This window comes from Hevea brasiliensis, chromosome 3 (genome assembly GCF_030052815.1).
Source record: "Hevea brasiliensis isolate MT/VB/25A 57/8 chromosome 3, ASM3005281v1, whole genome shotgun sequence".
Classification (NCBI taxonomy): Eukaryota; Viridiplantae; Streptophyta; class Magnoliopsida; order Malpighiales; family Euphorbiaceae; genus Hevea; species Hevea brasiliensis.
In genome coordinates, this window is record NC_079495.1 from 40,249,685 (window position 1) to 40,265,929 (window position 16,245).

Genomic DNA, 16,245 nt, shown 5'->3' on the forward strand with positions numbered 1-16,245 from the left:
GATCAATATTCTGCCTACACTTCCATGAATACATACAATTATTCAAGTGTCCCCAAGCTGCCTCAAACCTTCTTCAACACCACATTGCCCTACAATTCATCAATTCTCATTCAAGTGCCAAAATCACCATATAAACATGAAGTAATTCACTAGGATATTAAATCACCATGATCAACATTATTTCTCATCAATTATATGCACAATTATCTCATCAAAAACGTGACTCCATGGCTGTCCAAAATGAAAACAACAATAACTCTTCAAACTCAAAATTTTCCTTCACAAAACCAATACCCATAACATGCACACAAAACATAACAAAGGAATTCTCAAAAATGTAAACTTACCTTTGATTGTATCTTGCTAAACCTTCACCAAACTTCTCAAATTTGGTATCAATATCTTCCTTGTGATGTGTAGACAAAGTTTTATGAAGGAACTCAAGTGATTAGAAGTGAAATGAGTGGTTAGATGAGCTTGCATGAAAAACGGCTATGGTGTTTCCTCTCACCTTCATTCACGGCAATGTTGAGATCACTTTGAGGAAGATGAAGTTCAGCTGGTTAGTGGACTTGCATCAGCACCTTTTTATGTTTAATTAAATCTTTAGTGGTCCACTAACAAAGTTTAAATCATATAATAAGGTAATTGTTCATTTATTCCACATTTAACCAATGATTTTAGCTATTTACTTTAGGTACCACTAAATTAATTTTTCCTTTTATTTTCTAAGTGTAACACTATTTATTTTTAATGGACATTTAGGTAAAAAGACACTTCGGGATGTCAAATGACCATAATGCCCCTGTTCGGGTTGCATTCCCGATTTTTCAAGATACCGTATTTTATGTTTTTCGATTTCTCACTTTTCTTTGTACTAATTATTTAATTTTTCTTTGATCTTTCTAATGATATTTGTTCTTCAATAAGGTTCTATTTAAGTCCTAAAAATGTTTTCCAGGGTTCCCTGCAGTCCAGGGCCAGTTAACGGTCCACGCCGTGACTTCCCAGTGCGGTCACCCATCGTTAGGTTTCCCGGCTCGTTTAACTTGATCACATTTCTTTGCTATCATTTTTCCTTTGTTTTTCTTGTACTTTCTTTTCTTGTATTTCATTATTTTATGTCTCTTCACTCATATCGAAGTACGGTTCTTGGCATCCTAGCTGTCCGGACAACACTAGTCACCGGAGCAGCAGAACGCACTACCGAACTTTGGGGTGTTACACAAAATACAGCCGGCACTTTGCCGAAATTTTGAAAAAAAATTTATAACACCAGATTTTAATCGATGATTTAAATTTCACAAAAATTGTTTTAAAATCCCTTTTAGTATATTTAATGGATTATCGGTAGGAGAAGTACGGTAATTCATTAGGTGTATTACGGGATCATGTTACATCTTACAGGGGAGTAGGGTGTGACATGTTTTGTGGTATCAGAGCAATGGTTTTAAAGTGAATTTCGAACTGTGAATTTGAAATCTTTTTGTCGGTAACTACAACTGCTCAAATGTTTGATATATATAGTACATTTACATCATAAATATGAACTAATGGAGAGGAATCTCCTTATGTTGGTTGTACAGGAATAGAAAATCTTGTGAAAAGATATGGAAGAGAAGAATGAGACAGAGAAACGATGCTGTGATGGCGTAAGAACAAGTTGAGGCCCCACTCCACAAAATGTCGAAAGCCCGACTATACCGCTTTACGGTATCAATTCTTGCACAAATGGCCCAAAGAATGGCCACTTTCTTTCAACAAATGGCGATAATCTGTCACCAAGCCCAAGTCTGAGCACTCCAACCCCCACAAGGGCAACATGAAATAGAGAAGAGGGAGAAACCTATGGGTCAGAGCTCAAGCAGTAATTTGAGAAAGAGAAAAGAAATTGAGGAGCCCCGAGCTTAGGGATATAACAGAGGTGGATCATCAAGGCAGAGACCACCAAGGTCCAGTCGTCAAACAATTAAAAGTTCCTACCCTTCTCGTCAATGTGAAGCTTATGGAAGATATCATGGTGGGATATGCTACAAGGCTATTGGAGCCTGTTATAACTGTGGAGGCATAGGACACTTTGCCAAGGACTGCACTAGTAGTGGCTGAGTTGGACCACCTCCTACTACTACAGAAGGATCAGTTCAGAGCCCTGTCACTAGAAGTTCACAACCACCTAGCAGAGGTAGAGGCAGGGGTAGAGGTAGCCTAGCAGGCAGCCAAGGCACAGTGAAGCAATCAGAGCAAGACAGTGCTCCGGTTAGAGTCTACGCAATGAGACAGAGGGAAGAAGTCGAGACATCTGATGTTGTGGCTGGTACCTTCTCAACTTTTAACTAAGATGTGTTTGTGTTATTTGATCTGGGTTCTACCCATTCTTATGTGAGTGCTAGCATCATTGATTGCATTGTTGTTCCATGTACAAAAATGGACTTTGAGGTGCTAGTAACAAGTCTGCTAGGACAGGAGGTCAGGGTTAATAGAATGTATAGAGATTGTCCTTTGGTGATCCAAGGACACACTTTTCTATTTGATTTCATTGAAATGCCCTTTAGAGATTATGATATCATCTTGGGCATGGATTGGTTAGCTAGGCATCATACCATGATTGACTGTAGGCTGAAGACAGTCACTTTCGGTCTCCCTCAGTATAGTGATGTGGTAATACATGGGAAGAGGCAGCCATCAAACATTATTTCGGCTGCACTAGCCAGAAAATGATCAGCAAAGGGTGTGAAGTATACTTGGCACATGTGGTAGACACCCAAGTGGAGAGTCCAGCATTGAGGGACATCCCTACAATATACGACCTTCTAGACGTGTTTCCTGATGAATTGCCAGGATTACCTCCGGAAAGAGAGGTGTAGTTTGAAATTAATGTTATGCCTGGTGTGGATCCAATCTCCATAAAACCATACAGAATGGCACCAGCAGTGTTGAAGGAGTTGAAGGTACAGTTGCAAGAACTACTTGAAAAGGGCTTCATCCGCCCTAGTGTGTCACCATGGGGAGCGCCAGTATTGTTTGTTAAGAAGAACGATGGCACTCTTCGTTTATGTATTATTTGACCTAGGGTCTGCATACTTTTATGTTAGAGTTAGAACTATATGTTCTGTTGTTATTCCTTTACAGGGGAATAAATTTTGATGCATTAGTGATTAGTCCTTAAGATAAGCATTGTGATAATAAGTGAAATTAGTTTTGGAAGAGTTTATCGGCGAAAAGTATTTTCTAACACACCATAAATTATGAAGCTAAATGGTAATCCTACTTAATGTAAGGCAAGAGGACGTAAAAGTAAGATGCGATAATATAATTGTTCTAGATGAAGGCAGAGATGTTACAGTTGTTAATTGTTAATGGATATTGTAATCAGAATAAGTTTCAGGTATCGGTGAATTCGAAAAGGATAAAAGATAGGAAAGTTTGATCTATTGGGATATATCGTAGTAACTATGCAATGTTCTTGATGTTTATACTGTAAGCTGCAGATTACAGTACTGACTTGAGATTATTGTGTAGAGCTACGTACTACCTGATAGTATACCTAGATAAGAATAGTTACCAATGGCATCTGTTTTGGTATAGTTATGCCAGGACATAATTTAATTGTTAGAAATAAGTTTGAAATTCCTACTTAGGGATCTAAAACTCAAAGGTTAGAATATCGAAAGGTTATAGTTCAGTACAAAAGGAAGTAAGTTATAGAATATTGACAGATAAATAGAGTTATGAAAGTAAAAAAAAAAATTCGAACAATTGGTTCAAATATAACAAAGAAATGTTACGAATGTGAGGAAGACTATGGACTAGAATGGTCAGAGGACCAATGACTAGATAAATGATTCTAACATGACCTCAAGGGTCATTCAAGAAGGAACATGAATCGAAATATTAGACAGGACAATAGTAAGAGAAGATTGGTGATATACAAACAAATTAAACGTTGTATTAGATTGTTAAAAGTCTTATACAAATTTGAGGAAAAGAAGATTATACGATCGTATAAAAAGGAAAAAAATAAACGTATGACTATTGTAAGATACCTATTGGGTAAAATTTCGTGGACGAAATTTATTTTAAGGGGGGGAGAATTGTAACACCCCTATGTTTGATAATGCGTTCTACTGTTCCGGTGACCAGTGTTGTCCGGACAGCTAGGATGCCTAGAACTATACTTCGATATGAGTGAGGAGACATTAAATAATGAAATACAAAAAAAGAAAATACAAGAAAAATAAATGAAAAATAATAGCAAAGAAATGTAACCAAGTTAAATGAGCCGAGAACCCAAGCGATGGGTGACCGCACGGGGAAGTCACGGCGTGGGCCGTTGACTAGCCCTGGACCGCGGGGAACCCTGGAAAATATTTTTAGGACTTAAATAGACCCCTATTGAAGTATAAATATCATTAGAAATATCAAAGAAAAATTAAATAATTAATACAAAGAAAAGTGAGAAATCGAAAAGTGGACAAAACTCGGTGTTACCGAAAAATCGGGAATGCAACCCGAACAGGGGCATTGTGGTCATTTGACATCCCGAAGTGTCTTTTGACCTAAATTTCCATTAAAAATAAATAATATTATACTTGGAAAATATAATGAAAAATTAATTTATGGGTACCTAATGTAAATAGCAAAAATGGGAAGCTTAATGTGGGAAAATGAAATTTTAGATTAAAGTAATAATTTATTTTGACATAGTGCTCCAGTAATTCATGAAAGTGGACCACTACCACTTCATTTGGACAGCAGATCATCTTCTTCCTCACTTCTCCAAGAACCAGCCAAATTTCTCCCAAGAAAATCCACCATTGACGTCCATTTGAAAGCTTCATGCAATCTTGATTTAAGCTTCCTTCTTTGCACCTTCCTTCATTAAAGTTAATCCTCACACCATGGGCAGTAGATAGGCAGCAAGAAAACCAAGTTTTGGAGAGATTTTGAAGAATTTCCAAAGTGGTAAGTTTGTATTTTTGGGTTATTGCTTCATCAAAGTTAGTAGGAATGTTATGGGTGTTTGATTTATGAAGAAATTTTTGAGTTTTGATGTTGAATGGGAATGTGCACTTTTGGCAGCCATGGAAGCACCTTGAAGGCAGTTTATTTGTGCTTGTAAATGGTGAATTAAATGATTGATTAAATGTATATTGTGTAGGAAATTGTTTGGGTGATGTATACTTAGTATATGTAAATGTAAAATGAGATTTAAAGCTTGGAAAGTAATGGAATGTAAGTGTACCATTGTGGCAGTTTGTTAGCTCTTGAAGAATGCTGGAATTCATGCTTGGTTCATGGAATAATGATGTTAAAATGTGTTGGTTGTTATGGCAGTTTGAGTGTGTGTAAGGTGGTGTGAAGTGGGACATGTAAATGAGCATAAAAAGGTGATTGAATTGTTGTAAATTGGATTAAAAAATTCTGCACTTGTTGGTGTATGTTGAATGCAATTTTAAGCTGCCAAAATGACCTATAATGTGTTGTGAATTATGTTTAGGTTGTGGTACAACCAGAATTGGTTTGAATGTTTGGTGATTGTCAAAAGTGATGCTTGATGTGTATGCAAGAAATGTAATAAGGCAGTTTCAGTTTTAGGCCTATAACTTTAAGTGTGTGGCTCCAATTGGTATGAGACCAATTGGAGGTGAAACTAGGCACAAAATGTGCCAACTTTCATGAAGGAAGCTTGCCAAAATTCTGCTTGCAAGGTAGCTTGAAAAATGACCAAATCCGGATTAAGTGCAATTGAAACCTGAAAATTGACCATTTGGGCAGCAGTTAGTGTTTAGGCCATAACTCACTCAAAATAGGTCCAATTGACCTGAAATTTTAACCATGAATAGTTAAGACCCATATCTACAAGTCTTATGAAGACACCAAAGCCCAGAAATGACCATAAGGAAGTCAAAAAGCTTGCACAAGTTCGGGTCCAAAAACTGGCCGAACCTAAAATGACCTAAAGTGACCTAAAATGACCAATTTTGGTGCAATTTGACCAGCAATAGTAAAATGACCATAACTTGGTCTACATAACTCAGAATGACCTGAAATTTTGCCCTGCGTTCCATAAGACATAGATCTACAAGTTTGTAGTTTTCACCAAAACCCGAAAACCAAGGGAACTAGGTCGTCTGGCTAGGTCAAACTAGTATCCCGGAATCCAGCAAATTGCAAGAAAATGCAGTATACACGGAAATGAACTTGGTAACATGTACCAACCCTAAAAGACTATCGAATGTGACATATTAGTAACGTTAAAACCTAAATTACCTAAAACGCATCGAGGGTCGATATATTAAGTTGATTAAGCAAATAATAGCATTTAGTGAATTATTTATCAAACATTATCATTAGAGACAGTTTAATTAAGTACTGAAACACTTCAAATTGTGTTTCTCAGTTAGCAAAGACTCAGGGAGAGGGAAAGAAACACTGAGTCAGATCCAAGAGACAGTTATCAGAGGTTTGTGCACAGCTAGTTTTTAACTGATTTTGTTTTGAATATTTCATATGATTAAATGACATATTTTCTTATGTATTATGTTTAATAAGCATTGGATTTAATTCAATGATTATTGAAATTGTTATAGTATGTATGAATTTAGCTTTGTGAAATGGTATTTCCACAAGTATTAAGCATTGTTATGGATTGAATAAATTATTTTTTTGAAAATTGTGATAGAACATGTTTTGAATTATGATGGTAATTTTCATGGAAAAATGCAAATTTATGATTTGAATTGTGATGAGCATAAAAAATTATTGTATATTGGAATTGACTTTGAATCGAATTATATTGTGATTTATGCTCACTAAAAGGATTGTGATATTGTTTTATATCTCATTATAGATGCTTGACTAGGTTATTACTCGTCTCTCTCATTTGTTGAGAAGACAATGGAGTTAGTTGTGTTTTGATTACCATGGTACGTGCACAAGCTTATATTTTCCTCTGATTTGTGGTTAGATCTAAGTTTATTTTATCGTTATGGCCCTTACGGAAGATTCATTATTGTGATGGTACTGTGCACGATGATTCGACCTCCCTGACCATAGGGAGTTAGAATCTGATTCGACCTCCCCAACCATAGGGAGTTAGAATCACATCGAATATGGCCCTTTCGGATTAGTCTTGCATAGTTAGTGAGATAAAGATTGATTTTTGAGATACATAATGATTTTTGAGATACAGAATGGCTTTTGAATGGTAAAGAATTGTGATTTCAATTATGGTTTATGTATAATTGATTTTGTTGGAATTACATAAATGGTTAGTCATGATTTGATAAATTGAATTTTGTGATCAAAGTCATTTATACAAATGATTTACATTATTGGCAACGAATATTTTGAGTTTTGGAATTTGTTGAGTATTCAGATTTCTAAATTATTTACTGTAAATTTTGTCAATGTATATTGTACTATGTTTTAAATTATAGTTGTGCACCACTGAGTTCACCACTCAGCGATAGCTTTGTATGCTGTCGCAGGTAAGAAGAGCATAGAGCAGTGAGTAAGTTTCTTTGAAGACACTTTCAGATCACTCAGTATATTATAGGTATACCCATGTACATAGGTTTTGATGTATGCATGTAATAATATGTATGTAAATTATTTGAGCAGTTGTATAAAAACTCTTGTAAAATATTTTGGTAGGTAATTAAATGTAAATTATTGTAAATATAAATTTAAGATTTCATTTACTTGATTAGTTTTGTAATATAAATTTTGAGTCTTATAATCAATGAAATATTTCTTCATGATGAGATTAGTTTGAAAATGAATTGATTGTTTATTGAGAATTGAATTGTGAATTGAATTAAAGTTTATTGGAGTTGTATTTGAGAAAACATATTGGGAGCATTTTCTTTTGCAGGATTGAAGAACTGTTTTCTCAAAATACAGCCGGCACTTTGCCGAAATTTTGAAAAAAAATTTATAACACCAGATTTTAATCGATGATTTAAATTTCACAAAAATTGTTTTAAAATCCCTTTTAGTATATTTAATGGATTATCGGTAGGAGAAGTACGGTAATTCATTAGGTGTACTACGGGATCATGTTACATCTTACAGGGGAGTAGGGTGTGACAAATTTTCTCAAATGTTTAGCTGTTTTTTCTACTTCTGGATCAAAGATCAACTCACCAGATTGAGAAGTTCTTGTCATAAGCTAAAAGAAATCAAAGTAAAAATAGAAATATGCCTCAAAACCCTAGAAAACAATGGAATTTGGCCTAAAGTGGGTGGGACTAATGAATCTCATAGATTGATTAGTCTTGATCAGAATGTCATTTCCTTCAAAAAAAATTTGGAGCGCCCTCTAATTCAACCAAAAATCTGTTAATAAATAGTAACACTGTAATTTTTACTGAAAACCTGAAAACAACAACACTTCACAAATAAGGTTAATAACAGAAATATCATAACACTAAAAACATGAAATCCAATAAACTTTCAGTCCCCGACAATGGGGCTAAAATTCTTGATGGTTGCCGAATCCACCAAAAATTAAATTAACTAAAATTACCAGTAATGAAATATTTTCTACAGTAAGTGGTAATCCAAGTCAAATCCTAGTGACTGAGTTACTAAATTTCATGCACTTGTGTAACAAAAAAAGAGCAAAAGTTGGGGGGGGGGGGGGGGGGGAAGGTTGAAACACTAAATTAGAAAAATCACGTTCAGAAATTAAAGAACAAAAAATATGAAACTCTCAATTTAAACAAACTTCAGGCTAAGGTAATTCACATTTCAATGCATTGATTCAATCATAGACAAAAGAAATACAATTATCTCTTATTGAATACTTAACGTAGATTTACCAAAAAGTGAGGTAAAACCCCTAATTTTCTTATACTCATTAATTTGAGCCCAGCACTGTAACACCCCTCACCCGTCTACAGTGTAGCAGAGCAAGGGGTGCCACACGGAGTGCCGGAGCACCTGATCTTATCTGATTTCATTACAGTTCTTGATATATTTATTCAAAAATGGTTTAGGCACGAACGATGTTTATTAAATCTGACAAGTGTAGTAAATATCACATATTTTCCATATTCACAATTTCAATCTCATTCATATTCAGAATCAACTCATATATCAAAATGTTCAATTCCATTAAGTAACATAATTTGTAAACTAATTACATAAGTTTACAGTCTACACAGTAAATCATAGACTTATTCAATACAAATTCTTAATTTGAATTACAACATGAGAAATAATTAAAATATACAAAATACATTATATGCTTAATCTGAGCCCTATCTACATGCATAGCTGAGGAGGTGACAATCTTGTACTCTTCTGATACTTCTGCAAATCTGGACTTCAAAAATCTGAGTTGAAGTACCTGTGCGAGGAAACAATTCCATCGCGGCATTTCTGCTTAGTGGTGCAATAGTGTAACAAGAAATAATATATATAAATAAAGAAAGGATAGAGCATAATTTAAATAGTCAATAATCAATTTGATTTACTGAAATGTTACTAGTATTAACCATCTTATATGCTAATTTGTACCCCTTCGGAAATGCTGAGTTTACAACTATACAGTAATAATATTCAATTGTGCTTCTATTACTAATCCTTTTTCTCATTACATTCAATTCTTTTTAATGTTTTTAATTTCTAATATTCTGAAATTTATTTCAATCAATTACACTGCCCAAGTAACCTATGACAGGCTGACTAAACTGGATAATGGTAACTATGGCTAAGAAGCCACCAGAACGTCAATGATGTAATCAATGACTATGGCTAAATCCATGATAATATATACAAACATTACGGCTAAAAAGCCATCAGACAGATAATCAAATAATTTGGCATACAAGCCTCAGTAATACAGGAATAAAGCCCTGCGCATAAAGCGTGAAATATAAGCATAAAGCCTCACGCATAAAGTGTTACGCAGTACTGCTCAAACATTATCCTATTGGCATGCCAACCTATCCAATCTGACACACGTGTCTAGGCAATACATGGGCACATAAGTATAAATAAACATTAATAGGTATTACAGTATCATTATTTAATTATAAGTTTCGATTACAGGTTGTCACACTTGATTTTGTTCCCAGTGGGAACATAGATTTCTAAGTCACAATTGCATAATTATTGCATTCCTTATACATTCATTATGTCATTGTATCATATCAGATGTTCAGAAGTACTATTATACTCAAAACAGATTTCCTCTCTCTGAGGATGAGGACTAATGTCCTATGCACACATTCAGATATTTTATCATGTCATTCTGTTACTATTCACATCACTAGTCAACATAAATGTTGAGCTTTTTATACACACTAGGTGAATTGGTTTTAATGTCACTAATATGTTCCATTTTTCATTCCTCACATGTTGGCAAATTTTGCCAATTTCACTTTTAGGCTTTATTGTATAATATTGTCAATTTTTCAGTTTTGGTATACTTGATTGATCTAGCTAAATGTCCTTTTTTCCTTGGTTTTTAGATTCTAGTCAAAGAAGAAAATTTATAGGTCTATGTCTTATTGAATTTTTGCCACTAATTTCATGTCATTCTGAGTTGTATAGACCAAGATATGGTCAATTTACTAAAGCTGGATAGATTGCATTCTCATTACAAATTTAGATAATTTTTAGGTCAATTTCAATTATGGCAGATTTAGTACCCTAACTTGGGCAAGCAATTTGTCTTAGTTTTGGTCATTTCTGGGCTTTGGTGTCTTCATAAGAGTTATAGCTCTATGTCTAATATTTCCATTGATATAAAGTTTAGGTCATTTGGATCTGTTTTGAGTGAGTTATGGTCAAATGAGTGACCACTGTTCATATGGTCAAATTCTGGGTTGTAATGATTCTAGACAGTTTTGATACCTCAATTTATCCAAGCAATTTGACTTAGTAAATGGCATTTTTTGGTTCTATGATCTTCACAAAAGTTATAGCCCTATGTCTAAGCTTTCCATCGGTATAAATTTCAGGTCATTTGGACCTGTCTGCAGGGAGTTATGGTCATTTATGTGAATACTATTCATATGGTCAAAAATTCTGGGTTCACTAATGGCAATCCGGATTTGGTCACTTTTTAGGTCATTTTCTGGATAGAATTTTGGCAAGCTTTCTACATAAAAGTTGGTCCATTTTATGTCTATTTTTGCCTCCAATTGGCCTCATACCAATTGGGATCACACAAATTAGGTTATGACTCAAATTGTACACTGCCTGCATCAATCACACAACCTGCACACAAATTGCATTCCAATGTTTAATCCTCCTTCTCCCAAACTATAATACAGCATTCGTAGCACTTCTAATCTTAGTTATCAAGTCTTAAATTAGTCAATTCCTAGTAGTATACATAAATCCTCAATATGCAATACACAACCTTAATTCAAGGAGGCAAAATTAATATCTTAAACATGGGATTTAATTAGCTAATACCTATACTTCAATTAGCCATATACAATACATTTTCACTACTCCATCAATACCATAATTCACCAAGTAATTACATAAAATTATCAACCTTCTAAGCTCATCAAGACTGCCAAAATTTACCACTTGTCTTAGGTCTTCCACAATTACTCAAACCCTACCTTAAAACATCAACATTAAACATACACATGAAATAATCTTTCTAACCCATGTAATACCTTAATTAACATCACAAAACACCTCTTTTACACATGAATAAATCAAGCTCTAAATTCTTCCATGGCTACCAAAAATTGTACACATCAATAACTCCTCAAAACCTTCAAATTTCTTCGCCATTCAACTCATCTCAACCTTAAAACAAAGTTTAATGAAGCAAGGGATGAAAAACTAGCACTAACCTCAACTTGAGCTTGACAAAACCTTGAAATTTTCTCTTCTTTTTGCTGCCTATATGTTGCCCAAGGTTTGGTGATCAACTTTAATGAAGTGAGTTAGAAGAATCATGGCTCGAAGATGGACCATTGAAGCTTGCATGCTTGGTCGGCCATGGAGGTTTGGGAGAGAATTTGATTTCGGCTTGGAAGAAGAATGAAGAAGAAGAAGCTTGTTTAGTGGAGAAATCTGTCCTTAAGTGGCCTTATATATGTCCACAATCCTCCACTAACTTTGATTAATAATATTATAATTAAACTTTTAATTATTCTAATTCATACCCCTTAATTTCTCTTAATTTCATTATATATTTAATTTCCTTTTTCATGGGGTTCCCAAAATTTAATTCTACTTATTTTTAATGGAAATTTAGGTCAAAAGTCCACTCAAAATGTGAAATGGCCAAAATGTCCCTCTTCGGGTTGCATTTCGAATTTTTCGGTGCTACCAATTAACTTCTTGACCCACTGAATTCCTAAATTTCGTTTTTGTTTATATTTACTTACTAAATTTCCTTTTACATTTCCAATGTAGTAGACCTTTAATTAGGTCCTAAAAATATTTCCTTGGGTTCCCCACGGTCCAGGGCTAGTCAACGGTCCTCGCCGTAACTTTCCGGTGCAGTCACCCATCGCTATGGGTTCGGCTCACTTAACTTAATCACTTTTCTCATCACATATTTCATTATTTTATGCTTCCTCACTGTCAATTAAGTATAGTTCTAGACATTCTGACTTTCCGGGGCAGACATTAGCTATTGGAATAGAGGAACATACGGACTACATAAAGTGAGGATGTTACAACTCTTCCCTTCTAAAAAGGAATTTCGTCCTCAAAATTCATCGGATTCAAATAACTAAGACTATCGTCATCTCATAATTTTGTTCACTCTTCCATCATTAATTCCCATATCACTCCTAGCCGGATTATAGCTCTTTACTTCTTTCTCTAATGCCCTCTGCGACTCTGAGTCCATATCTTAACCTTGAATAATCAAAAGTAAACAGATTTGTATTAGTGTCACCTCGACTCTTATGAATGCAATGCATGTATGCACATTATCTTTCTACTTATCTTTGACTAGGAAAGCCTAAACCATGCTCTGATACCACTAAATGTAACACCCCTCACCCGTGTAACACCCTCACTGTAGCAATTCCAAACATTTTACTATTCCTATGACCGGTGTCAGTTTAGATAGCTAGAATGTCTAGAAAAATATTTAGACTAGAGTGAGGAGTCATAAATAACTCAAATAATGGTAAGAATATTTAGGAAAAATTTTAGAAATAAAATACAATCAAGTTAAATGAGCCAATGCCCTAGCGATGTGTAACACCCTCACTGTAGCAATTCTGTACATTTTACTATTCCGGTGACTGGTGTCGGTCCGGACTGCTAGAACATCTGGAAAAATATTTAGAATAGAGGGAGGAGTCATAAATAACTCAAATAATGGTAAGAAAAATTTAGAAAAATTTTAGAAATAAAATAAAACCAAGTTAAATGAGCCGGTGCCCTAGCAATGGGTAACCCAGTGGGAAGTTGCGGTCTTCGTAGCTAGGAGCCCTAAACCCGGGAGAAAATTCATGAAATAATTGTTGGGACTCCAGAAAACTCCAGAAAAGAGTCATTGAGGTTTCTATAGTATTAGAATGCCAAGAAAATGCTTAGAAAAATTGTTCGATCTGTATAGACGATTTTAGCTCAATAAGCCAAACGAAGGGCATTTTGGTCATTTCGCCTTCAGAGATGATTTTTGACCGACTTGTCCAATTAAGTAAATAAATTATATGATATAAAAAATGAATAAATATTGTTAAAAATTTAATAAAAAAGTGAGTATAAAGACGAAAGGAAAAGAAGAAAAGAAAATGGAATTTAATTAGATTTATGACATGGGATGATGTCACTAAAGCACTCCCACCCAATCACATTGTGACACATGGCTATAACTCACTTAAAATGAATTAAATGGGCAGAAAATGAAAGAAAAAAAAATCAGATTGCTCTTCTTTCTTCTTCTTACCGAGAATCACCATTGGAGCTCCACCATTTTCCTTCACCCAAGCTCCATTTCTCACTCAATTATACCATAAAACCCTACCCTGTCTTCACTAAAATTTATCCTCACACCTTAAACCATCTCTAGGCAGCAATTTGAAGGAGAAATGAAGGAGATTTATAAGCTCAAGTTGGCTCCCAAAAGAGGTTAGTGCCTAATATCATTATCTCTTTTGTTTAAAGTTTGATTTAGACTTATGAAGAGTTAAAATTACTTGAAATAAAAAGAAAATGATAACTTTGTGTAGAATTAAATTTTTGGCAGCTATGAGAATTAATAGGATTTTGTTGACATGAAGGTTATACTTGTGGTTATAAGTTTTGATTAATAGGTAAATGTGATTAACATGTTGATTTACATGTGGTGTGGATAAATTCAGACCTTGAGTTAGGGTTTGAGTTAATTTTGTTACCTTGGTGATATGGCTTGAGATTGATCTTGTTGAGGCTGTTTGTTGATCATTTGAAGTGTTATGAGTGATAAATTATAGTTGGGAGTAAGGTGGATGGAATATTGGAAGTGATGTTTCATGTGCAGAAATTCGGACCTAAGTGTCCAGGGTCTGGTTTGACCTATAACTGAAGTTGTGTGACACCAATTGGTATGAGGCCAATTGAAGGTGAAACTAGACTCAAAATACCACATTTTTCGTGAAGAAACCCTACTCAAATTCTATCCATAAGTTGACCAATTTGCTAGTCCAATCCGGATATCCAAACACTGAACCCAGAAAAATGACCAAATGAACAGTAAATGACCAAATGAACAATACATGTTCATTTGGCCATAACTCTCTTTAGACAGGTCTAAATTACCTGAATCTTATACCATGGGAAATCTTAGACATAGTATTACAACTTTCATTGAGAATACCAAGCCTAGAAATACCTCTAACCTAACGAAATTGTTTACTTAAATTGGGACACTAAACTGACCTGAACCATTCTGCCCAGAATTTTATGGACATAGACTACCCAACTAGTTTTGGCAAAATGGCCATAACTTGGTCTATAAAAATTTAAATGCAATGAAACTAATGGAAAAAGTTTTATAAGACATAGGTCTACAATATTTGTCTTTTAACCAAAACCCAGAACCCAAAGGAACTAGGTCAAATGGTTAGAAGAATTAACACATCAAAACTTAGAGTTTGACCAAATCGCCTCAAAAGCCCATCTTCCCTTCACAAAAACTTATCATCACCACTAGAGCAAGACTTGGCAACAAAAAGAAGTGAAAATAAAGGAGTTTGTCAAGCTTGGATTGACACACAACAAGGTTAATGCTAATTCATCCTTAAAACTTTGTATATATATATCATGCGGAGTATGAAATGAGGGTGAAATTAACAGAATTGAAACAAGTTTTGCATGAATAAATTCCACCAATTTTGGCAGCCTTAGTATACATTAGGGTTTCATTGATTAGATTGAGTTATAGTTGTATATGGCTGCCATTGAATATAAATTTGATGCTTTGGTTCATTGATTGCCTGTATATGGAGAATTGAAATTGTTGGAGTTAGGGTTTAGGCAACAAATTTATGATTTTCTCATGTATTGGTGAAAGGAAATTCTAGTGGTCAACAATGACCATTTGGTTGTGTTTGAGTAGGAAATGAAGTGAATTGTGCCATGGGAATTGAGGTTAGATGTGCTGCCTTGAGTGCTTTGCAGATCTAGATGTGAGTCCAGCATGTTTGGGCAGCTATAACTTGACTTGTGTAAGTTCAATTAGTGCAAGACCAATTGGACATGAAATTAGACACATAATGGCACAACTTTGATGAAGGAAATCTGTCCAGAAAACAAATTTAGGATGCCCTAAAAAATTGACCAAATCTGGGTAGCATTAATTCTACCTAGGCAAATTAACCAAATGAATAGTGTTCATTCATTTGGTCATAACTCAGTGTCGAAAGGTCCAATTGAGCTGAAATTTATATCAATGGAAAGCTGAGGCAATTTAGAACAACTTTCTTGCAGAACACAAGCTCAAATTCTAGACTTAACTAAATGAAATCGATAGCCAAAATTGGACTACCAAATATGGCAGAACCAAAAATTGCCCAGAAATTCTGGGTAAAGGCAATCCGACTAGTTATGGTGCAATAGCCATAACTTAAGCCAGAAAACTCCAAATGGGGTGATTCAAAAAAGTGAAATGTAATTAGACACAATAAGGAACAACTTTGATGAAGAACATTTGACCAAATTCTCACTGTAAAATGGCATAATGAAACAGTGAACTTTAGCACCCAAAACTGAAATTTTTGATTTATTTTCCATTGATTAGAAGTATGGATTGGCAACTAATGC